Genomic DNA, 25,489 nt, shown 5'->3' with positions numbered 1-25,489 from the left:
TTCAAAAAATTGGCCAGTGAGTTTGGCACTGTGTGTACCAGACTTAACTCAGCAGAGGAGGCAATATTGTTGCAGAACACAAATACACTTTTAAAAGTATACTCAGATAGTCTCCAAAAATTAGCTCACATGGTTTGAACTGACAACAAAGAACATAGTATATGATGGCTAGAGGTACAGTAGGCGTTCACAGTATACACAAGTTGGTGGCGGACTGTTTAGGCCGCAAACATGAGCTCACATGGGTTGAACTGACAGCAAAGAATGTAGTATATGATTGCTAGAGGTACAGTAGGCGTTCATAGTATACACAAGTTGGTGGAGGGCTGTTTAGGCCGCAAACATGAGCTCACATGGGTTGAACTGACAGCAAAGAACGTAGTATATGATGGCTAGAGGTACAGTAGGCATTCACAGCATACACAAGTTGGTGGCGGACTGTTTAGTAGGGATGAGCGAACGGTTCGGGTCGACCATCGCTTCGACCCGAACATTGGCTGTTCGAGGTTCGGCCGAATTCCGAACCTTTTGCTGAAAAAGTTCGGAATTCGGCAACCAGAACCGACCAAAATGCAATGGGACAGGAAATGGGCTTTAAAAGCCCGTGATTGGACCAGAACCATTAGTAAAAGCCAATTGAGGGGGCAGGAGAATGCTAGGAATGTGATTGGAGTGACTAGGGGGTCCACAGGCCAATCATTAGTGAATACGCCCCTCAGTATATAAGATAGCCCCGCCAAATTCCTAGCATTGTAATACAGGGACATGGAAGAGAATGGAAGCAGTTCTGTGACTTCTGCTTAAAAAGTGTCATTTAGCACTTATTAGTGTGAGGAAAGGGATATCTAGTGTAGTTAGAGTGCTTTTTTACACTTTAATTAGATTCAAAAATTTTGTTTCTGTAGGGAAAGGGTTAAGTGCCAGGGTGACTGTAGTGTAGTGAAGGGTGATCTGACTGACTGCTATGGCAGGGTGACCACTGAGTGACCAAACCCTTCCATGTCAGGGTGACCGCAATAGAAACAAGTTTGTTTCTATTAGGTGACTTACAGAACACTCATATGGCTTCTCGCCTGTCAGCCTGCTTTTTGGCTGCACGCGTTTATAGGGCTTTTTTTAGGATATGTTTGGAGTCAGGCATGACATCTGAACTTGTGTATAGGGATATATATATATATATATATATATATATATATATATATATATATATATACACATAATTATATGTATATATACACCTAGACATATATAGGTGTGATAGGAGCAGAAATATATACTTGCGCTAATTAAATAATTAACACTAATATGGCTCCGCTCCTATCACACCTATATATGTGTAGGTGTGTATATATACCCCTATACACAAGTTCAGATGTTTTGCCTGTCTCCAAAGACCCCAAAAAATGCCTGCAACAACACACCTGGGCGTTTTTTTTTTTGGCGCTAGCGTTTTTTTGGGCATTTTTTTTGGGCGTCTTTGGAAGCAAGCAAAACATCTGAACTTGTGTATAGGGGTATATATACACACACATACTTATATGTATATATACACCTAGAAATATATAGTGTGTGTGATAGTAGCAGAAATATATGCTTGCGCTAATTAAATAATTAACACTAATATGGCTTCGCTCCTATCACACCTATATATGTGTAAGTGTAAAAATACATATAAGTATGTGTGTATATATACCCCTATACACAAGTTCAGATGTTTTGCCTGCCTCCAAAGACCCAAAAAAATGCCCAAAAAAACGCTAGCGCCAAAAAAAAACACCCAGGTGTGTTGTTGCAGGCATTTTTTTGGGGTCTTTGGAGACAGGCAAAACATCTGAACTTGTGTATAGGGGTATATATACACACCTACACATATATAGGTGTGATAGGAGCGGAGCCATATTCGTGTTAATTATTTAATTAGCGCAAGCATATATTTCTGCTACTATCACACCTATATATGTCTAGGTGTATATATATATCCCTATACACAAGTTCAGATGTTTTGTCTGCCTCAAAAAATCCCAAAAAATGCCCAAAAAAACGCTTGCTACTAAACCGGCAAGGTGTGAAAATAGCGGAGACATATACCTGTTCTATAAGTGACCTAATACAAACAATCTTTTTTTTCTGGTTCTGGACATGCTACAGAGCTGAAACTTCACAGGTACACTTTTTAGACCCCCCAGACACTAAATCCAAAGAATTTTTTTTTTTTTTATTTTTTATTTTTTTTTAATAATTGGCTCTCTATCAAAAATGACAATTTTTAAGAACTTTTTTTGTGTGATTAATAGTCCCTGGGGCATGACCCAGAACCCTAGGCACTTTTTAGGGGCATTTATTGGGTTTTAGGGCTTCAAAATGGTGTTTTTTGATTACCGAAGTTCGGGTCCCATTGGGTTCTGAAATCCGGGCCGAACTTTCAGGAAGTTCGGATGTTCTGGCCGAACCGAACTTTTCAAAAGTTCGATCATCCCTACTGTTTAGGCCGCAAACATGAGCTCACATGGGTTGAACTGACAGCAAAGAATGTAGTATATGATGGCTAGGAGGTATAGTAGGCATTCACAGTATACACAAGTAGGTGGCGGCCTCTATAGGCCGCAAAAAAGAGCTCACATGGGTTGAACTAACAGCAAAGAACATAGTATATGATGGCTAGAGGTACAGTAGGCATTCACAGTATACACAAGTTGGTGGCGGACTGTTTAGGCTGCAAACATGAGCTCACATGGGTTGAACTGACACCTTTTTTTACGCTCCAACATTTGAGCCACAGAAGCCTGCCTTTTTCCGAGAACAACGCGACGACGGCATCATGGAAGGTGGAGTGTTGGACAAGGAGACAGGAGAAGGAGAAGGAAAAGGAGAAGAGGCTGGACGGTGAGAGCATGGAGTGTGGCTTTGTGGGTTCTGACAGTTTTGCTCCCACTGGGCTTGGTGATGGGATTTCCGGTGCCTTCTTAAGGCAGTTGTCCCTTGGTGAGTGTTGGGCTTACCGCGACCTATGCGTTGACTGCAAAGCCTGCAGATGGCAACACTGGTGTCAGCAACGGACAAATTAATAAAAGCCCACACTGTGGAGCCATGTGCCGGCATCCTGGGAGCGCCAGATGTGACTGTACATGGTTGATGGCTCGCTCCTGATACATTTGCAGTCTGCTTTCTACCTCTTCTGCAATGCAAGTTCTGCCTGCCTCTCCTCCCTATCTGCAGGTCCGTCAGTTCTACAAATAATTGGCCAGTAACTGTTGTCACTGTGTGTAGCACAGTTAACACAGCAAAAGAGGCCAAATGTTTGCAGGACTAAAATACAATCTTAGAAAAGTATACTGTTAAATAACACCTCAATTTAATATGTGGCATTGGGCGGGGGGAGCATTGGTGTAGCACACCAGTTCAAAAAATTGGCCAGTGAATTAGGCGCTGTGTGTACCAGACTTCACTCAGCAAACTAGGCAATATTGTTGCATGACACAAATACACTTGAAAAAGTTTACTCAGATAACACCCCACTTCAATATGTGGCATTGGGGGGGGGGGGGCACAGGTTTATTACACCAGTTCTACAAATAATTGCCCAGTAACTGTTGTCACCGTGTGTAGCACTGTTTACACAGCGAGAGGCCAAATTTTTGCAGGACGAAAATACACTCTTAGAAAATTATACTGTTAAATAACACCCCACTTCAGTATGTGGCATGGGGGGGGGGCAATGGGTCTATCACACCAGTTATAATACATTAAGTGCTTTTGTCACTGTGTGTAGTGTTGCTGCAGGAACGCGCAGTCTCACCCCCACACCTGTCACAATGCTGCAGAGTGCACAATAATAGTACTAATCCACTATAATATGCTTTCTACAAAGTATATTATACTGTGGATTACCCCCCTCACCCCCCCCCCCCTTTTTAGTGCACTGCACAGCAATACCAAAACATTTGCAGCCCTTTACGTGACTTTTGTGGACATTAACAGAGCAATTTCTGTGTGACTACAGCCAATCTCTAACTGCCCCTACAGCAACCACTGGATACCTGCCTCTATAGGTAAGAGACTGTAATAGACCTTAAAACGACATTGGAGCATTTTAAATGACTTTGGTGGACATTGACAAAGCGATTTCTATGTGACTGCAGCCGATCTCTAACTGCCCCTACAGCAACCACAGGATACCTGCCCCTATAGTAAAGAGACTGTAATAGACCCTAAAACGACATTGGAGCATTTTAAATTACTTTGGTGGACATTGACAAAGCGATTTGTGTGTGACTGCAGCCGATCTCTAACTGCTCCTACAGCAACCACAGGATACCTGGCCCTAAGCTCTAAAGATACTAGACCTATACTGAAATACCAGCCCTCAAAAGGACCTTTGTGGACATTGACAGAGCGATTTGTGACTGCAGCCGATCTCTAACTGCCCCTAAAGCAACCACTGGATACCTGTCCCTAACCTGAAAAGAGACTGTAGAAGGCCTATACCGAAAAACCAGCCCTGAAAAGGGCTTTTGTGGATCTTCACAGTGCTATATGTGTCTAGCAAACTCTCCCTAATGAGCACAGCAGACCTCTCCCTACATTAGCAGAAAGTGGAATGTGAAATGCCCACCATATCGGGTCTATTTATAGGGTAGTGGGACTGTCCATGTGCTGGAATGTTTCAATTGGCTGTCCCGTTCCACCTGACTGCTGTGTCACGGGTCAAAGTTCTCCCAAATGTAAACAAATATGGCCGCCACGAACTATGCCATGTGTCCGAAAATTTGGCGGGTAGCGAACAAGCAAAATTCGCCGCAAACCGACCGCCGGGCGAACCACAAGGCCATCTCTACTGGTGAGCACTAATAGATGGCACTGGTAGGTGGTGCTGGTAGACAATGGTGGGCACTGGTAGGTGGCACTAGTGGGCACTGGCAGATGGCACTGGTAGGCACTGGTAGGTGGCGCTGGTGGGCACTAATAGGTGGCACTGGTGGGCACTGTTTGGTGGCACTAGTGGGCACTGATAGGTGGCACTGGTGGGCACTGGTGTGTGACACTGGTGGGAACTGGTGGGCACAATTTGCCCTCTCCTCTTCGGAAACGATGTCCCTCTGACAGCAGCTGGCTAACAGTGTGAGGAGAAAAAAACAGCTGATCACCGGCTGCTGTTTACTTCACATGATCAGCTGTCATTGGCTGACAGCTGATCACGTGGTAAGGGGGTGCTTTGCAGGGAGCGCGCAGGCTGCTCGTGCATGGGACGATGTCAATGTACGCCCTCTCGGCGATTTAGGACCGCACTGTAGTTGTCTTTCGGCTATAGCGCAGGCGCCAAAAGGTTAAAAAAGAAATCGCTTTTATTGCTGTCACAAGGAATGTAAACATCCCTTGTGACAGTAATAGGCAGTGACAGGTACTCTTTATAGAGGGATGGGGGGTCTAAAAGATCCCAAATCCCTCCACTGCACATCAAAATATAAAAAATGCCAAAATCTGCATTTTTGAATACTGACACTTTTTTTTTAAATCGGCACTGTTAGCAGCCGAGTAAACCTGAAGTGATGTTGTGATGTCTCGCTTCCGGGTTACTACATCGGAGACCCGAGCAAAGCTGAATCTGGCTTGTTCAGGACTCCAACCAGCCGTCTGGTTGCTCGGGTCTCCCGGTGGGACAGGAGACCCGGGTAGAGCCGTGGAAGGTGGCGGGATGGGGAGGGGGAGTCCCCTCCCGCTCCCTGGGATAACGGCCGAGTGGCTGCTGAGTGGCATTGGCTGTTATCGCCTGAAAGCCGACTGAGGCTCTAAAAAATGGTACCGTGGTGATGCCTGCAGCTGCAGATCATCCCTACACAACCACTTATGCAAGCAGGTACGTAGCGATGGCCTTGCGGTTCGCTCGGCGGTCGGTTCTCTGCAAATTTTGCTTGTTCGCTACCCGACAATTTTGCGAACACATGGCGTTGTTTGCGGTGGCCAGATTAGTTTACATTGGGGAGAACTTTGACCCATGACACAGCCGTCAGGTGGAACGGGACAGCCAATTGAAACATTTCAGCACATGGACATGTCCCCTACCTTATAAATAGACCATAACTGGCGGCCATTTCACATTCTGCTTTTTGTCAGCGTAGGGAGAGGTTGGCTGTGTGCACCAGGGACAGATTGCCAGACACAAATTGCTCTGTTAAGATCCACAAAAGTCCTTTTCAGGGCTGGTATTTGGTATAGGTCTACAGTCTTTTCAGTGTAGGGAGAGGTATGCTGTGTTCATCAGGGACAGATCGTCAGTGACACAAATCGCTCTGTTAAGGTCCACAAAAGTCATTTCAAGGGCTGCTATTTGGTATAGGTGTGCAGTGCACTATATAGGGGTGTAATCCACGAATAATATACTTTGTAATATAGAAAGCATATTATAGTGGATTTTTATTGTGTACTGTGCAGCATTGTGACCGGTGTGGTGACTGAGCGTTGCTGCAGCAATACTACAAACAGTGACAAAAGCACTTTTAATGTATTATAACTGGTGTGATAGACCAGTTGCCCCCCAATATCACATATTGAAGTGGGGTGTTATCTGAGCATACTTTTATAAGTGTATTTGTGTCCTGCAACAATATTGCCTCTTTTGCTGCGTTAACTCACAGTGCCAAACTCACTGGCCAATTTTTTGAACAACCGGTGTGATAGACCAGTGGCCCCCCATTACCACATATTGAAGTGGGGTGTTATTTAACAGTATACTTTTCTAAGAGTGTATTGTAGTCCTGCAAAAATGTGGCCTCTTTTGCTGCGTTAACTGTGCTACACACAGTGACAACAGTTACTGGCCAATTATTTGTAGAACTGGTATGATAAAACTGTGGCCCCCCAATACCACAGATTAGAGTGGGGTGTTATCTGAGTATACTTTCATAAGTGTATTTGTGTCCTGCAACAATATTGCCTCTTTTGCTGCGTTAACTCTGATACACACAGTGCCAAACTGCAAATAATGGGAAAACACTTGCGCCAAATGTGTTAGCAAATAAATAGTGAATAAATTAATTATTATATGGAAATATACAGGATTGCAGCTGCTAAACATCCACCAAAAGGGGAAACAATGTAGCTATATTTAGAAGTTAAAAACCTCAATTCTAGCAGCGCAAAATCCTACCATACAATAAAGTGCATATGTGAATAATATAAAATCATTTCTCCTGTGCGTTTTAAAGTGCTAAGTAGAAAATGAGGGGTCACCCCCTTATGTAAACCATATAAAATGCTCAAAGTCAAATAAAATGCTGTGCAATCCTCAAATATTTAAAACATCTTAATGACATACCAATCCTTACACATATAAATATAAATAAATAATTGTGCAATATATATATAAATTGATAAGGTGCAAAAAATATATAGATCAAAAAATTGCTACTGTGCTCTGTGCAATTATCCACTCAAAGTCGAACCATAGTGCATGTACAACCTAAAATGTCCCAGTGAAGTAATGACAACCATGCAGGGGAGCAGTGATGGTGGATATCTCCTAGACACTGGTGCAGGGATGGCAGGAGTCAGAGCTTACCAGATGCAGTTGATCCCTGTAACCGTATGGTAACCTGGATCATGTAACGCTTGTTTAAATACTCCACACTTCAGCCGCAAGGTATGAATATAGATGTTGATATAAATTGTTTTATCTCGGATTTTTAATATTTGTATGTATTAATTTTTTTAAATATTTTAATGACATTATTGTAATGGATACACCTCCCTGTACTATTGGGAAGTACAAATAATCCAGGGAATAAAATATGATTTTCAAGACCAATTTTATTAATCCCATATAGAAGATTATACATCTTTCATATATACAGTCCTGTCATTTTAGCAACCAAATATGATCACATAATACCTAAATAAAGATAGAGATTATTCACATATGCACTTTATTGTATGGTAGGATTTTGCACTGCTAGAATTGAGATTTTTATCTTTCGAAATATAGCTACAGTGCCAAACTCACTGGTAAAGATGGCAAATTTTGCTTGTTCGCTACCCACCAAATTTGCGGACACATGGCGTCGTTCGCGGCGGCCATATTAGTTTACTTTGGGAGAACTTTGACCTGTGACACAGCCGTCAGGTGGAACGGGACAGCCAATTGAAACATTCCAGCACATGGACAGTCCCCCTACCCTATAAATAGACCCGATCTGACAGCCATTTCACATTCTGCTTTCTGCCAGTGTAGGGAGAGGTCTGCTGTGCTCATCAGGGAGAGTTTGCTAGACACATAAAGCACTGTGAAGATCCACAAAAGTACTTTTCAGGGCTGGTATTTTTCGGTATAGGTCTACTAGTATCTTTTGAGCTTAGGGAGAGGTATCCAGTGGTTGCTTTAGGGGCAGTTAGAGATCGGCTGCAGTCACACACAAATCGCTTTGTTAATGTCCACAAAAGTCCTTTTCAGGGCTGGTATTTCGGTATAGGTCTAGTATCTTTTGAGCTTTAGGGAGAGGTATCCAGTGGTTGCCTTAGGGGCAGTTAGAGATCGGCTGCAGTCACACACAAATCGCTCTGTCAATGTCCACAAAAGTCATTTAAAGGGCTGCAAATTTATTGGTATTGCTGTGCAGTGCACTAAAAAGGGGGGGTGGGGGAGGGGGTTAATCCACAGTATAATATACTTTGTAGAAAGCATATTATAGTTGATTAGTAGTATTATTGTGCACTGTGCAGCATTGTGACAGGTGTGGTGGTGAGACTGAGCAGTTCTGCAGCAACACTACACACAGTGGCAAACTCCCTGGCCAATTATTTGTAGAACTGATGTGATAGACCAGTGGCCCCCCAATAGCACATATTGAAGTGGGGTGTTATCGGAGTATACTTTTACAAGTGTATTTGTGTCCTGCAACAATATTGCCTCTGTTGCTGTGTGAAGTCTGATACACACAGTGCCAAACTCACTGGCCAATTTTTTGAACAACTGGTGTGATAGACCAGTGGCCCCCAAATAGCACATATTGAAGTGGGGTGTTATTTAACAGTATACTTTTCTAAGAGTGTATTTTAGTCCTGCAAAAATATGGCCTCTCTTGCTGTGATGACTGTGCTACACACATTGACAACAGTAAAGACCCGTACACACGTACCGATTGTCGGCCGAAAATGTTCGGCCGCCGAACGATCGGCCGATTTTCGGCTTGTTAGTATGATGCTTCCGACAGCCGACAGCGCACTTTCAGCCGAACAGAATCTGTCGTGCAAGCATTAAAATTTTTGTATGCTGACACCAGAACGGCCGATTGTTCGCCAGTCAGTACAGAATTCGGCCGACAATCAGCAGATTTGCAAGACTGGGCATGCTCAGAAAAAAAAAAACACACGGAAAGTTAACCATCACATGACATCACTTCTGCAGTCGGCTGTTCTTGGCCGACAAAATTCGTTTGCAGTCTTTTGCAGTTTTCAACAGACACGACAGCCCTGGACAAAAGACGGCCGATCGTTCGGCCGACGATCGGTACGTGTGTACGGGGCTTTACTGGCCAATTATTTGTAGAACTGGTGTGATAAACCTGTGGCCCCCCCAATACCACAGATTGAAGCGGGGTGTTATCTACCTTTTTCCAGATATACTGCGATTCTCTAGAGACTTTTGTCACAGGGTAATTAAAAAACAGGACAGGCAGAGGAAGATGCAGATACGTACGCAGGGGTGGTAGGGGTAGGGCAGGAGAAGTAGGCCGGAGCCTAACTGTGAAGTTTCAAAAGCCGCATGCAATTACGACAAAGGACGCACCAGACTTGGTTGAGTGGGTCACTCGGCCTTCCTCTTCTGCACCCTCCTCATCCTCTCTATCTGCACCCTCTTCACGCTCTGCTGTGTGCACCCCAAAAGACACCACCACCACTACCACATACCCTCCACTTGAGTCACTGGAATTATTTTCCAATCCATCACAAGACGTTTGCGATGCGCAGCCATTGTTGGCATCGGATCAGGAAGAGGAGGTAGCAACAGCCGCCACTCAGCAGTCTGACGACAGTACCCAGATCAGCCCAAGGAGGTTGGTCCCCGCTGTTGCTGCCTACTCCGAGATCTCAAATGTTAGTGGTGGGGATTCTGGGGAAGGTTACGTGGATGATGACGAGTCTATGGACGTCACGTGGGTGTCCACAAGAGAGGAAGAGGAAGGGAGTTGTGAGGGAGAGACGGACCGGCAGATAGGGAGGAGAGGCAGGCAGAACTTGCATTGCACAAGAGGTAGAAAGCAGACTGCAAATGTATCAGGAGCGAGCCATCAACCATGCACAGTCACATCTGGCGCTCCCAGGTAGAGATGGCCTTGCGGTTCGCCCGGCGGTCAGTTCGTGGCGAATTTTGCTTGTTCGCTACCCGCCAAATTTGCGAACACATGGCGTCGTTCGCGGCAACCATATTTGTTTAAATTGGGGAGAACTTTGACCCATGACACAGCCATCAGGTGGAATGGGACAGCCAATTGAAACATTCCAGCACATGGACAGTCCCCCTACCCTATAAATAGACCCGATCTGGCGGCCATTTCACATTCCGCTTTCTGTCAGTGTAGGGAGAGGTCTGCTGTGCTCATCAGGGAGAGTTTGCTAGACACATATAGTGCTGTGAAGATCCACAAAAGTCCTTTTCAGGGCTGGTATTTTTCGGTATAGGTTTACCAGTATCTTTTGAGCTTAGGGAGAGGTATCCAGTGGTTGCTTTAGGGGCAGTTAGAGATCGGCTGCAGTCAGACACAAATCGCTCTGTCAATGTCCACAAAAGTCATTTAAAATGCTCCAATGTTGTTCTAGGGTCTATTACAGTCTCTTTACTATAGGGGGCAGGTATCCAGTGGTTGCTTTAGGGGCAGTTAGAGATCGGCTGCAGTCAGACACAAATCGCTCTGTCAATGTCCACAAAAGTCATTTAAAGGGCTGCAAATGTTTTGGTATTGCTGTGCAATGCACTAAAAAGGGGGGGAGGGGGGTAATCCACAGTATAATATACTTTTTCAAGTGTATTTGTGTCATGCAACAATATTGCCTAGTTTGCTGAGTGAAGTCTGATACACACAGCGCCAAACTCACTGGCCAATTTTTTGAACTGGTGTGCTACCCCAATACCCCCCCCCCCCCCAATGCCACATATTGAAGTGGGGTGTTATTTAACAGTATAATTTTCTAAGAGTGTATTTTAGTCCTGCAAAAATTTGGCCTCTCGCTGTGTGAACAGTGCTACACACGGTGACAACAGTTACTGGGCAATTATTTGTAGAACTGGTGTAATAAACCTGTGCCCCCCCCCCCCCAATGCCACATATTGAAGTGGGGTGTTATCTGAGTAAACTTTTTCAAGTGTATTTGTGTCATGCAACAATATTGCCTAGTTTGCTGAGTGAAGTCTGGTACACACAGCGCCAAACTCACTGGCCATTTTTTTGAACTGGTGTGCTACACCAATGCCACATATTGATGTGGGGTGTTATTTGAGTAAACTTTTTCAAGTGTATTTGTGTCATGCAACAATATTGCCTAGTTTGCTGAGTGAAGTCTGATACACACAGCGCCAAACTTACTGGCCAATTTTTTGAACTGGTGTGCTACACCAATGCCCCCCCCCCCCCCATGCCACATATTGAAGTGGGGTGTTATCTGAGCAAACCTTTTTAAGTGTATTTGTGTCATGCAACAATATTGCCTAGCTTGCTGAGTGAAGTCTGGTACACACAGTGCAAAACTCACTGGCAATTGTTTTGAACTGGTGTGCTACACCAATGCCCCCCCCCCCATGCTACATAATGAAGTGGGGTGTTATTTAACAGTATAATTTTCTAAGAGTGTATTTTAGTCCTGCAAAAATGTGGCCTCTTTTGCTGTGTTAACTGTGCTACACACAGTGACAACAGTTACTGGCCAATTATATGTAGAACTGGTGTAATAAACCTGTGCCCCCCACACCTCCCCCCCCCCAATGCCACATATTGAAGTAGTGTGTTATTTAACAGTAATTTTCTAAGATTGTATTTTAGTCCTGCAAACATTTGGCCTCTTTTGCTGTGTTAACTCTGCTACACACAGTGACAACAGTTACTGGCCAATTATCTGTAGAACTGGCGGACTGACGGACCGGCAGATAGGGAGGAGAGGCAGGCAGAACTTGCATTGCACAAGAGGTACAAAGCAGACTGCAAATGTATCAGAAGCGAGCCAACAACCATGTGCAGTCATATCTGGCGCTCCCAGAACGCCGGCACATGGCTCCGCAGTGTGGGCTTTTTTTAATGTGTCCATTGCTGACACCAGTGTTGCCATCTGCAGCCTTTGCAGTCAACGCATAAGTCACGGTAAGCCTAACACTCACCTAGGGACAACCGCCTTAAGAAGGCACCTGAAATCCCATCACCGAGACCAGTGGGAGCAACACCGTCAGAACCCACAAAGCCACACTCCAGGCTCTCACCATCCAGCCTCTTCTTCTCCTTCTCCGTCTCCTCACAGTTGTCCAACACTCCACCATCCATGATGCCGTCATCACGTTGTTCTGGAAAAAGGCAGGCTTCTGTGGCTCAAATGTTGGAGCGTAAAAAAAGGTGCCCGACAGGTGTCCGACTACATCGGGTTAACGGCCGATGTGGACGCTCTGAGGAGTGATGAACCCCTGGACTACTGGGTGGGCAGGCTTGACCTCTGGCCAGAGCTTGCACAATTTGCAATTGAACTGTTGGCTTGCCCACCATCCAGTGTCCTGTCCGAAAGGACGTTCAGCACAGCAGGGGGGATCATGACCGATAAGCGCACTCGCCTTGCTCATGACAGTGTAGACTACCTCACATTTATAAAAATGAATGAGGCATGGATCTCTGAGGAATTCAACACGTGACCAGTAGACCAGGTTTCATCGAAATTCCTCATGCAAGGCCACAAAAATCCGAAAGACCGCCATCCACCCACAACAATTCCTGGTCCTTGGCTTCGCTAAATACAGCGGCATAAAAGGCATTTCATGTCCATTGAATGACTAATTTTTGCAGCCTATACAGGCCGACACTTACTGTACTGTGTACTGTGAATGCCTACTGTACCTCTAGCCATAAAATACTACATTCTTTGCTGTCAATTCAAACCATGTGAGCTAATTTTTGCAGCCTATACAGGTCGCCACTTACTTGTGTATACTGTGAATGCCTACTGTACCTCTAGCCATCATATACTACGTTCTTTGCTGTCAGTTCAACCCATGTGAGCTAATTTCTGCCACCTATACAGGCCAACACTTACTGTTCTGTGTACTGTGAATGCCTACTGTACCTCTAGCCATCATATACTACGTTCTTTGCTGTCAGTTCAAACCATGTGAGCTAATTTTCGCAGCCTATACAGGCTGCCACTTATTTCTGTATCCTGTGAATGCCTACCATAGCTCTAGCCATCAAATACCAAGTTCTTTGCTGTCAGTTCAACCCATGTGAGCTAATTTTTGCAGCCTATACAGGCCGACACTTACTTCTGTATACTGTGTGAATGCCAACTGTACCTCTAGCCATCAAAAACAAAGTTCTTTGCTGTCAGTTCAACCCATGTGAGCTAATTTTTGGAGCCTATACAGGCCGCAACTTACTTCTGTATACTGTGAACGCCTACTGTACCTCTAGCCATCAAAAACAAAGTTCTTTGCTGTCAGTTCAACCCATGTGAGCTCATTTTTGCAGCCTATACAGGCCGACACTTACTGTTCTGTGTACTGTGAATGCCTACTGTACCTCTAGCCATCAAAAACAAAGTTCTTTGCTGTCAGTTCAACCCATGTGAGCTCATTTTTGCAGCCTATACAGGCCGACACTTACTGTTCTGTATACTGTGAACGCCTACTGTACCTCTAGCCATCAAAAACGAAGTTCTTTGCTGTCAGTTCAAACCATGTGAGCTCATTTTTGCAGCCTATACAGGCTGCCACTTACTTCTGTATCCTGTGAACGCCTACCGTACCTCTAGACATCAAAAAGTTCTTTGCTGTCAGTTCAAACCATGTGAGCTAATTTTTTGAGCCTGAGTATACTTTTACAAGTGTATTTGTGTCCTGCAACAATATTGCCTCTTTTGCTGAGTGAAGTCTGCTACACACAGTGCCAAACTCGCTGGCCACTTTTTTGAACAACTGGTGTGATAGACCAGTGGCCCCCACAATACCACATATTGAAGGGGGGTGTTATCTGAGTATACTTTTACAAGTGTATTTGTGTCCTGCAACAATATTGCCTCTTTTGATGAGTGAAGTCTGATACACACAGTGCCAAACTCACTGGCCACTTTTTTGAACAACTGGTGTGATAGACCAGTGGCCCCCCAATACCACATATTGAAGTTGAGTGTTATTTAACAGTATACTTTTCTGTATGTGTATTTTAGTCCTGAAAAAATTGGCCTCTTTTGCTGTGTTAACTGTGCTACACACAGTGACAACAGTTACTGGCCAATTATTTGTAGAATTGGTGTGATAAACCAGTGACCCCCCAATACCACAGGTTGAAGCAGGGTGTTATATACCTTTTTCCAGATATACTGCGATTCTCTAGAGACTTTTGTCACAGGGTCATTTAAAAAATGACAGGCAGAGGAAGAGGCAAGCCCTTACGCAGGGGTGGTAGGGGTAGGGCAATAGCAGTAGGCCGGAGCCAAAGTGTGAAGTTTCAGAAGGTGCGTTCGATTACGTCAAAGGACGCACCAGACTTGGTTGAGTGGCTCACTGAGCCTTCCTCTTCTGCACCCTCCTCATCCTCTCTATCTGCACCCTCTTCACTCTCTGCTGTGTGCACCCCCAAAGACACCACCACAAACACCACCACCACCATATACCCCCTGCTGGAGTCACTGGAATTATTTTCCGATCCATCACAAGACATTTGCGATGCGCAGCCATTGTTGGCATCGGATCAGTAAGCGGAGGTAGCAACAGCCGCCACTCAGCAGTCTGACGACAGTACCCAGATCAGCCCAAGGAGGTTGGTCCCAGCTGTTGCTGCCTACTCCGAGATCTCGAATGTTAGTGGTGGGGAAGGTAACGTGGATGATGACGTGTTTGACGTCACGTGGGTGGTCACAGAGAGGAAGAGTAAGGGAGTTCAGAGGAAGAGATGGACCAGCAGACAGGGAGGAGAGGCAGGCAGAACTTACATTGCACAAGAGGTACAAAGCAGACTGCAAATGTATCAGGAGCGAGCCATCAACCATGTACAGTCACATCTGGCGCTCCCAGGACACCAGAACATGGCTCCGCAGTGCGGGCTTTTTTTAATGTGTCCGCTGCTGACAACAGTGTTGCCATCTGCAGACTTTGCAGTCAACGCATAAGTTGTGGTAAGCCCAACACTCACCTAGGGACGACCGCCTTAAGAAGGCACCTGAACTCCCATCAACGAGCCCAGTGGGAGCAACACCGTCAGAACCCACAAAGACACACTCCAGGCTCTCACCATCCAGCCTCTTCTCCTCTCTCCCCACAACTGTCCTCCACTCCACCTTCCATCATGCCGTCCTCACTTTGTTCTGGAAAAAGGCAAGCTTCTGTGGCCCAAATGTTGGAGCGTAAAAAAAATGACGCCGGATAACCCTCTTGCCCAACGTTTGACTGCTGGCGTGTCAGAACTGATAGCCCGCCAACTACTGCCATATCAACTGGTGGACTCGGAGGCCTTTCGTAAATTTGTGGCCATATGAACACCACAATGGAAGGTCCCAGGCAGGAAATATTTCTCACAGAAGAGCATTCCAGAGCTGTATGGCCATGTTCAGCGGCAAGTGAATATATCTCTGGCACACAGTGTTGGTGCCAAGATACATCTGACCTTAGACACATGGTCTAGCAAACACGGGCAGGTTTGTCACTTTTACTGCCCACTGGGTGCACCTGATGGCAGTCAAGCATGTAACCCGTGGCACCTGTGTAGATTTGGTTGTACCGCTGCGGATTGCATGCAGGCCTGCCCTGCTCCTCTTCCACTGCTACCATCTCCTCTCCTGCGCCGCCCAAGATCCCCAGAACCTATTCCACATGCCAGGTGAGACGTTGCCATGCTGTGCTGCGTCTGTTGTGCCTGGAAGCCAAGAGCCACACTGGTCCTGCACTCCTTTCTGCTTTGTAATCACAGGCAGATCAGTGGCTGACACCGCTGAAATTGTCAGTTGGTAAAGTGGTATGCGACAACGGTGCCAATCTGCTGAGCGTGCTGAAACAGGGCAAAATAACACACGTGCCATGCATGGCACATGTCCTGAACTTGGTCGTGCAACGATTCTTTGCCAAATACCCTGGGATCCAGGATGTCTAGCGGCAGGCCAGGAAAATCTCGGGCCATTTCCGAAGATCTTACACAGCCATGGCTCGCCTTGCTGAGATTCAGCGGCGACACAACCTGCCCCTCAGGTCGTCTTATTTGTGACTGCCTGACACGATGGAACTCAACGTTGCATATGCTCGATAAGCTGCTCCAGCAGAAACGTGCAGTTAATGACTACCTGTTCGAACTCGGAGGCAGGACAGGTTCTGGGGAGCTTGGGTTTTTTCCACCTCGCCAGTGGCTGCTCATGTGGGATGCAAGCGGACTTCTGCGGCCATTCAATGAGACCACCAAACTTGTCAGTCATGGCCAGTGCGCCATAAGTGACATCATACCTTACGGCTTCTTTCTGTAGCGTGCATTGCGTCGTGTCATTGATCAAGCCATCGAGGAGCAGGAGCAGGAAGATCAGGAAGTCGCAATGTTGAATAAATTCCCAGGGGGTGCTACTCCATCTGAGACAAATCAACAGCAGGAGTCTGAAGAGGAGGAGGAGGAGGAGGAGGAGGAGGAGGAGGAGGAGGATGGTGCTGGGGGGGGGTGATGAGGAGGAGCAAGAAGAGCATGCTTTAAACCTTTCTGGGATCCCTTGTGCTATCCGTGGATGGGGGGAGGAGAACGAGGACGACATTATCCTGGATGAAGAGCTGGAAGCAGGCCACTATACTGCTTCCAGTTTAGTGGGAATGGGGGCCTACATGCTGCAGTGTTCTAAGGGGGACCCCAGTATAAAACGCATAAAGGCCAAGGACCAGTAGTGGGTGGCAACGTACTTAGACCCCCGGTACAAACACAAAATGGCGAAAATGTTACCACAATCACAGAGGGCGGTCAGAATGCAGCACTTCCAGGCCTTGCTGCGGGAAATGCTGCATTCTGCTTTTCTGTGTGCTGGCAGAGGAATTTCCAGTCACAGAGAGAAAGTTGCGGGTAGCAATCCAACAGCGCCTGCAAGAAGAGGGCGGTTGGAAGATGTCTTGGTCACTTCAGATATGAGATCCTTCTTTCAGCCGAACCATCGACAGCTTTATTCCCGATCCAGCATGAGGGAACGCCTAGACCGACAGGTGTCCGACTACATCGGGTTAACGGCCGATGTGGACGCTCTGAGGAGTGATTAACCCCTGGACTACTGGGTGGGCAGGCTTGACCTCTGGCCAGAGCTTGCACAATTTGCAATGGAAATGTTGGCTTGCCCCCCATCCAGTGTCCTGTCTGAAAGTCAAGAAAGCACCACGCCACGGACAGTCTACTAAAACAGATAACATAGGCCATGCCCCCTGAAGACGTAGGCTACTACGAAACATGAAGGAGGAGTCTGCTCACATCTGACGTCACAAGCCGGAGGATGTTCGCTGCTGCTGTGGCGTCTCTTACACTGATCTGGCGTTCTGTTTGTCTGAGCTGTTTTACGTTGGTTTGTGAGTTGTTCCAGTCCATTTGGAGGTTAACCTGTGTTGTTGCATTACCTGTGGCCGAAATGTACCGGAGCTGCTATGCTGGGAACAGGTGGTAGTAGTCCTTAATTACTCACTGCACATTACCTATCCCCCTCTGGTAAGAGGCTCTATGTGGTGGAGGGAATCACAAGTCGTTTATGTTACCATAATGCTCACCAGGGTGGAAGTTTTTTATCTCATCAATCTATTCTATGACATAAACTTTATGTGAACAGTTGCAGAATTTTGAACTAAGAGTGGACTGTATAATTCAATTACTGCTGCTGCATGTTCCTGATTGATTTGTGTTATGTACTTTCTACTATGAGGTTTTGTCAGATTGAAGCCAGTTTATGATGTAATTGGCCTGACTAATTCTTAGCGCGACTCTATCTATTTTACTGTCTGAAAGAACGTTCAGTGCAGCAGGGGGGATCGTGACCGATAAGTGCACTCGCCTAGCTCATGACAGTGTAGACAACCTCACATTTATTAAAATTAATGAGGCATGGATCTCTGCGGAATTCAACACATGTGACCAGTAGACCAGGTTTCATCGAAATTCCTCCACCCACAACAATTCCTGGTCCTTGGCTTTGCTACATACAGCGGCATAAAAGGCATTTTCTGTCCATTGAATGGCAAATTTTTGGGGCCTTTCAGGGCAGACAATTATTTTTTCTGTGAATGCCTAATGTACCTCCAGCCACCAAATACTAAGTTCTTTGCTGTCAGTTCAAACCATGGGAGCTAATTTTTGGAGCCTAAACAGGCCAACACTTACAGTTCTGTGTACTGTGAACGCCTACCATACCTCTAGCTATCAAAAACTAAGTTTTTTGCTGTCAGTTCAAACCATGTGAGCTAATTTTTGCAGCCTATACAGGCCGACACTTACTTCTGTATACTGTGTGAATGCCTGAATGTACCTTCAGCCACAGAATACTACGTACTTAGCTGTCAGGTAAACCCATGTGGGCTAATTTTTGGGGCCTATGCAGGCCAACACTTACTTCTGTATCCGGTGAATGCCTAATGTACCTTCAGCCACAGAAAACTACGTTCTTAGCTGTCAGGTAAATGCATGTGGGCTTATTTTTGGGGCCCGGAATGGCCGACACTTCTTTATCCTGTGAATGCCTAATTTTTCAGACTGGAAATTAAATACAATGGGTCTGTATAAAAATTGATTATACAAAAAAAAAAAAAATACAATGGGTCTGTAAAGGTTCCGCCAAATTGTGGAATGGATGCGGACCCGTTTTACAGATGTGTGAATGAACCTTATATGTATTAGACAATGTATTTACCGGCTGCTGTCAGTTCTGGCTGATTTATGAAAAAAATATATATATTTTGCTATAAAAAAAAAATTTAAGGCAACTTTTTCAATTGCAATTCTTCTGTTATGACATTGTCCATGTGCTGGGACTATTTGTGCACAGCTAGTACGTCTTTTGTGGCTGCAAATATGACCTAAAGGTTTTTAAAGTTCGCCTCCCATTAAAATCAATGGGGCCCGCCGCAAACTCGCGGTTCGCGGACTTTTGAGAAAATTTGCTGTTGGCATTCGTGAACCGCCCCGGCCGATGTTCGTCCATCACTAGCCGACACTTACTTCTGTATCCTGTGAATGCCTAATGTACCTCCAGCCACCAAATACTACGTTCTTAGATGTCAGGTAAACCCATGTGGGCTAATTTTTAGGGCCTGTACTGGCTGACACTTACTTCTGTATCCTGTGAATGCCTAATGTACCTCCAGCCACCAAATACTATGTTCTTAGCTGTCAGGTAAACCCATGTGGGCTAATTTTGGGGGGGGGGGGGCTATACTGGCAGACACTTACTTCTGTATCTTGTGAATGCCTAATGTACCTCCAGACACCAAATACAATGTTCTTTGCTGTCAGGTAAACCCATGTGGGCTAATTTTTGGGGCCTATACTGGCCGACACTTACTTCTGTATCCTGTGAATGCCTAATGTACCTCCAGCCACCAAATACTACATTCTTAGCTGTCAGGTAAACCCATGTGGTCTAAATTTTGGGGCCTGTACTGGCCGACACTTACTTCTGTATCCTGTGATTGCCTAATGTACCTCCAGCCACCAAATGCTACTTCTTAAGCCTAGTACACACACAACTAATTTTCGCCGACCGGTGGTCCGTCTTTTGCCCAGAGTTGTGTTTTGTTGGTTGGAATGTGCCTAGACTGCACACGAATTTTCCCGCACGACAAAATTTTACTTCAGAAGTGATGTCATGTGTTGGTTTGCTTTCTTTGTGTTATTTCTTCTCTGAGCATGCCCAGTCTTGCTCATAAGATTTTTCCCTGTCGAAATCTGTACTGACTGCACGACGTGTTTTGACGGAGGACAAAAATTTTATAGCCTGCACACCAGAATTTTTTCGGCCGAAAAGTCGGAGTCGGTTGTCGGAAGCATCATACTAACAAGCCGAAAATCGGCAGATCGGTCGTCGGACGAAAATTCCTGGCCGAATTTTGACACGTGTACGAGGCTTTAGCTGTCAGGTAAACCCATGTGGGCTAATTTTTGGGGCCTGTACTGGCCGACACTTACTTCTGTATCCTGTGAATGCCTAATGTACCTCCAGCCACCAAATACAATGTTCTTAGCTGTCAGGTAAACCCACGTGGGCTAATTTTTGGGACCTATACTGGCCGAAACTTTCTTCTGTATCCTGTGAAAGCCTAATTTACCTCCAGCCACAGAATACTACATTCTTAGCTGTCAGTAAACCCATGTGGGCAAATTTTTGGGGCCTATACTGGTCGACACTTACTTCTTTATCCTGTGATTGCCTAATGTACCTCCAGCCACCAAATACTATGTTCTTAGCTGTCAGGTAAACCCATGTGGGCAAATTTTTGGGGCCTATAGTGGCCGACACTTACTTCTGTATCCTGTGAATGCCTAATGTACCTTCAGACACATAATACGTTCTTAGCTGTCAGGTAAAACTCATGTGGGCTAATTTTTGGGGCCTAGAATGGCCGACACTTACTTCTTTATTCTGTGAATACCTAATTTTTCAGACTGGAAATGAAAAACAATGGGTCTGTAAAGGTTCCGCCAAATTGTAGAATGGATGCGGACCCATTTTACAGATGTGTGAATGGATCCTATATGTATTTGACATGTATTTACCGGCTGCTGTCAGTTCTGGCTGATATATGAAAAAAAAAAAAAAAATTTTTTGCTGTCAGAAAAAAATAAAAATTAGGGCAACTTTTCCAATTGCAATACTTCTGTTATGACATTGTCCATGTGGTGGGACTATTTGTGCACAGCTAGTCTTTTGTGGCTGCAAAAATGACCTGGAGGTTTTTAAGGTTAGCCTCCTATTAAAGTCATTGAGGCCCGCCGCGAACTTGCGGTTCGCGGACATTTGAGAAAATTTGCGGCTGACGTTCCACAACGAACGATCCGATGGACGAACCGCCCCGGCTGATGTTCGTCCATCACTACAGCAATGTCGGTTGGTGGGAAGTGATTAACCACTTGCTGATCCCATAACAACGTTATACGGCGGCAAAGTGCTGGATCATGTAGCTAGTATGTGATCAGGCAATTCCAGGTAGGGGGCGCATAAGCACGCCTCAGGCGAGCCACCGGCACACCGCTTTTGCTGTGATTAGTCAAAGCAGAAGCCGATCAGCGGGTGCCGGTGAATAGATGTCTGCTGGTACCCACTGATCGTCAATGAAAATGACAGAACAGAGGTTTGCCTATGTAAACAAGGCAGAGCTAGTCCTGTTAGAGGGGATGTGCTGGATTTTGTTTCCCTGCAAAGCACATAGTAAACACATAAACACTGGTTAGGCACACATTTAGCTATTTGATCGCCCCAGATGTTTAAACCCTTCCCAGTCAGTGTCATTAGTACAGTGACAGTGCATATTTTTATCACTGTATTAGTGTTACTGGTTCCCACAAATATTCTGATTCTAAGAGTGTCAGTCAGTGTCAGATTAATAAAAAGATAAATAAAAATTCCAGTATGCAACCCATAGTTTGTAGATGCTATAACTTTTGCGCAAACCAATGAATGTATTGGGATTTTTTTTTTTTTTTTTAAACAAAAAAGTGTGTAGCAGAATACATATTGGTCCAAATTTATAATGAAAATTTGATTTGTTTTTTTTTTTATATGTTTTATAGCAGAAAGTAAAAACATCTCTTATATATATATATATATATATATATATATATATATATATATATATATATATATATATATATATAAAATATATATATATAAATATATATATATATATAAATAATATAATATATATATATATATATATATATATATATATATATATATATATAAATATAATATAATATATATGCATATAATTTTTTTTTTTCAAAATCAAAATTCAGTTGTTCAGAATGTTTAATTTTTTTGTTAATAGAGCAAGAAAAAAAAATGGTGATTAAATACCACCAAAAGAAAGCTTGGTTTGTAAGGGAAAAAAAAGGATGCAAATTGAATGTGCAGCGTTGCATGACCGCACAATTGTCAGTTACAGTAATGCAGTGCCTTTTCACAAAAATGACCTTGTCATGAAGGGGGGGGGGGGGTTAAACCTTCCCGGAGGTCAAGTGATTAATGAAAGACTTGTCAAAATGTGTGGTGTGTTTATTTAATTTACTTTTTTTTTTTTTTGTGAATGTGTAGGGGTACTTTGTCTTTTTTTGTACAGCTTCCACAATTCAGGTCCTCTTTAATACTTTTTGGGGGTAAAGTTGGGTCAACTGTTTGAGCTGAGAAAAATGTTGGCCCGCACATTGCCTGTGTACCCGTTTGGCGAACTCCCGAGTTTGCAGGCCGCTTGGCGCGATGTTCGCTGTGCGCTGCACAGTGCATTCTAAAGCTTTGCCCAATCAGGGCACGTTGAATAGCTGTTGTTAAGGAGCAAGACCAGGAAGCTGTCCGCTGCATCCTTAACGACAGGTCATCAGTAGTGATGAGCCGAACACCCCCCAAACCCCCCGAACACCCCCCGGTTCAGTTCGCACGAGAACACCGCTAACAGGGGAAACGTTTGTTAAAACATGCAAACTCCATTGAAACGGATAGAACTCTAACATGAAAAATCAAAAGTCCTAATTTTAAAGGCATAAATGCAACTTAGTGCCCAAAAAAAAGCACATTGGGGGTTCAGATACTGCCCTGGGGGACCAATGTACCAATGCATTTTTTTTTTTAAACTATTGTTTTTACAGGAGAAGTGATTTTAATGGATGCTTAAAGTGAATAAATAAAAATGAAAAATTCCTTCAAATATCATGCCTGGGGGGGTCCCCTAGATGTGCCTGTAAAGTGGCGCATCTGTACAATGTATGTAGCCTGCTGCAGCAATACTGACATTTCTAAAGAAAAAAATTTCATTTTAACTTGCTTGCGGCTGTAATGTATTGTCAGGTCCCAACAATACAGATTAAAAAAACATGAAAAAAATGGCGTGGGGTCCCCCCCCAGTCCATACCAGGGCCTTTAGGTCTGGTACAGATTTTAAGGGGAACTCCATGCAAAAATTTAAAAGAAAACGGCGTGGGGTCCCCCCCCCAAAATCCATACCAGACCCTTATCCGAGCAAGCAGCCTGGCTGGACAGGATGGGGGGGGGGAGATGAGCAGGTGCCTCCTGAACCATACCATGCCACTTGCCCCCCAAAGCACCTTGTCCCCATGTTGATGGGGACAAGGGTCTCTTCCCGACAACTCTAGGCTGTGATTGTGGGGGTCTGCAGGTAGGGGGGCTTATCAGAATCTGGAAGCCCCCTTTAACAAGGAGCCCCCAGATTCTGACCCCCCCATGTGAGTGGATATCGGGTACATCATACCCCTACCTATTCAACAAAAAAGTGTACAAAAGAATAAAGACAAAAGCCAGTTTCTGACAAGTCCTTTATTAAAAAAATTAAAAAACTGTGTCCCCCGATGTAAATCCATCGTCAATCACGTCACCCACCGCACCCCAAAAATAGAAGAAAAAAAAAAGCTCTTGCCTCTTCAGACGCCACCGGCGTAATGAGCTGTTTGAGATTTACAGATCATTTTTTTTATCTGTATTGCCGGGAGCCAACAATACATTACAGCCGCGAGCAAGTTTAAATGTCATAAGAATCAGCCCTACACTACGCTGCTTGGTATATATCCTGCAATAACTGATAAATATATACATATATACTACACTGCCTGATCTATTACTAGATACAATGCACAATCCACCAACTACCTGCCTAATCTCACTCCTATCTCCCCTAACACACTATACACGGCTGCTGTATAAGCAGCAGCTTTATATATTGTGGGACGTGGACTTATCCCCCTGAACCATGATTGGCTAAAAGCACCCTGCCTTTGGCCATTCACAAACATTGTGCTGTGATTGGCCAAAGCAAACAGGTAATGTGCATGCTTTGGCCAATCATCAGACAATCAGTAATTTATTCACTGCACTAGCGCAGTGCATTATGTAGCGCTCATCGGTGGGGGAACTTCCCGCCAAGCGCTCCATTTGTTCGTGTGTTCAACGAACACCTGATGTTCGAGTCGAACGTACGCTCGACTCAAACTCGATACTCATCCCTAGTCATTCGTTGTCAATTGGCTTCACCGCTGACAACTAAATATAAAAAAAGCATTGCCGGCAATTGAAAAAAGCTTAATTAAAATGGTGTGGGGTCCCCCTCCCCATCCATACCAGACCCTTATTCAAGCAAGCAGCCTGGCAAGCCAGGAAAGGGTGGGGATGAGTGAGAGCCCCCCCTCCCCTCCAGAAACCATACCAGGCCACATGCCTTCAACATGGAGGTGGGGTGGGGGGACAAAGGCCTCCATTCCACAACCCTGGACTGTGGTTGTGGGGGTCTGCGGGAAGGGGGATTATCGGAATCCGTAAGCCCCCTTTGAAAAGGGGGCCCCCAGAACCCGCCCCCTACCCGTTTACCAAAAAAAGTATCAAAAATAAATTTAAAAAGTACACAGGTTTTTAAAGTCCTTTAAACAGTGTCCTCCAATGTAGATGCATTGTCAATTACTGAGTGTGAGTGTCTGCGCTGCTGTATATAGTCAAATTAAATAGACACATTTAATAGACAGGATAAATAAATAAGTATAAGCAATCCTCTAAAATTAATATGTGCTATAAAGTGCCCAGTGCAAACTTTACAAATATACGTTCCTGTTTACAAAATAATATCAATGTCCTTATACAAGTATTAATGTCCTTCAGAAATAACTCCAATAAAAAATCCAATATAAGTGCAATGGTGCTGGTAAAAAGGCTTCAGTGCTCCACTCCCACACAAAAAGTGCTTGTGTTCACACTCACACTCAGCACTTTCCAGGCACTCACACCTTAATTGTCAGCAGCAGCTGTTCACAACACCATGTTTTCACTTATAAACACATATCATACTTCTAAGCGCAAGGTATTTTCTCTTGCATTGTCAATCACGCCACTGCCAAAAAAAAAAGCTCCGCCTGCAAGGAAGGCTAAACGCCTTGGGTTACTGGGTCAATGATGCCACAAAGGGATGGGGCCACCAGGTGATGAACTGTCAAACAGCTGAGCCTATAGTAGATTGTTTAGCCTTCGTTGTGGGTGGAGTGTTAAGGGGAGATTCCAAATTCTGATAAGCCCCCTGCCCACAGGCCCTCACATCTAGAGCCCAGGGCTG

The 25,489-nt window shown here is 44.8% G+C and overlaps 1 protein-coding gene across 1 annotated transcript in view; it reads right to left on the bottom strand.

Moving 5' to 3' along the window:
• Window positions 1-25,489, bottom strand: part of LOC309563900 (vomeronasal type-2 receptor 26-like) — a gene marked incomplete at both ends in the record, with an annotated part of 143,362 nt that overhangs the window by 73,588 nt on the left and 44,285 nt on the right. The window lies entirely within an intron of this gene.

This window comes from Pelophylax lessonae, assembly GCF_965119305.1.
Source record: "Pelophylax lessonae genome assembly, chromosome: 1".
In the NCBI taxonomy this organism is placed as follows: domain Eukaryota; kingdom Metazoa; phylum Chordata; class Amphibia; order Anura; family Ranidae; genus Pelophylax; species Pelophylax lessonae.
Note: the sequence above shows the minus strand (reverse complement) of the source record. Positions and strands in the feature narration are given on the sequence as shown.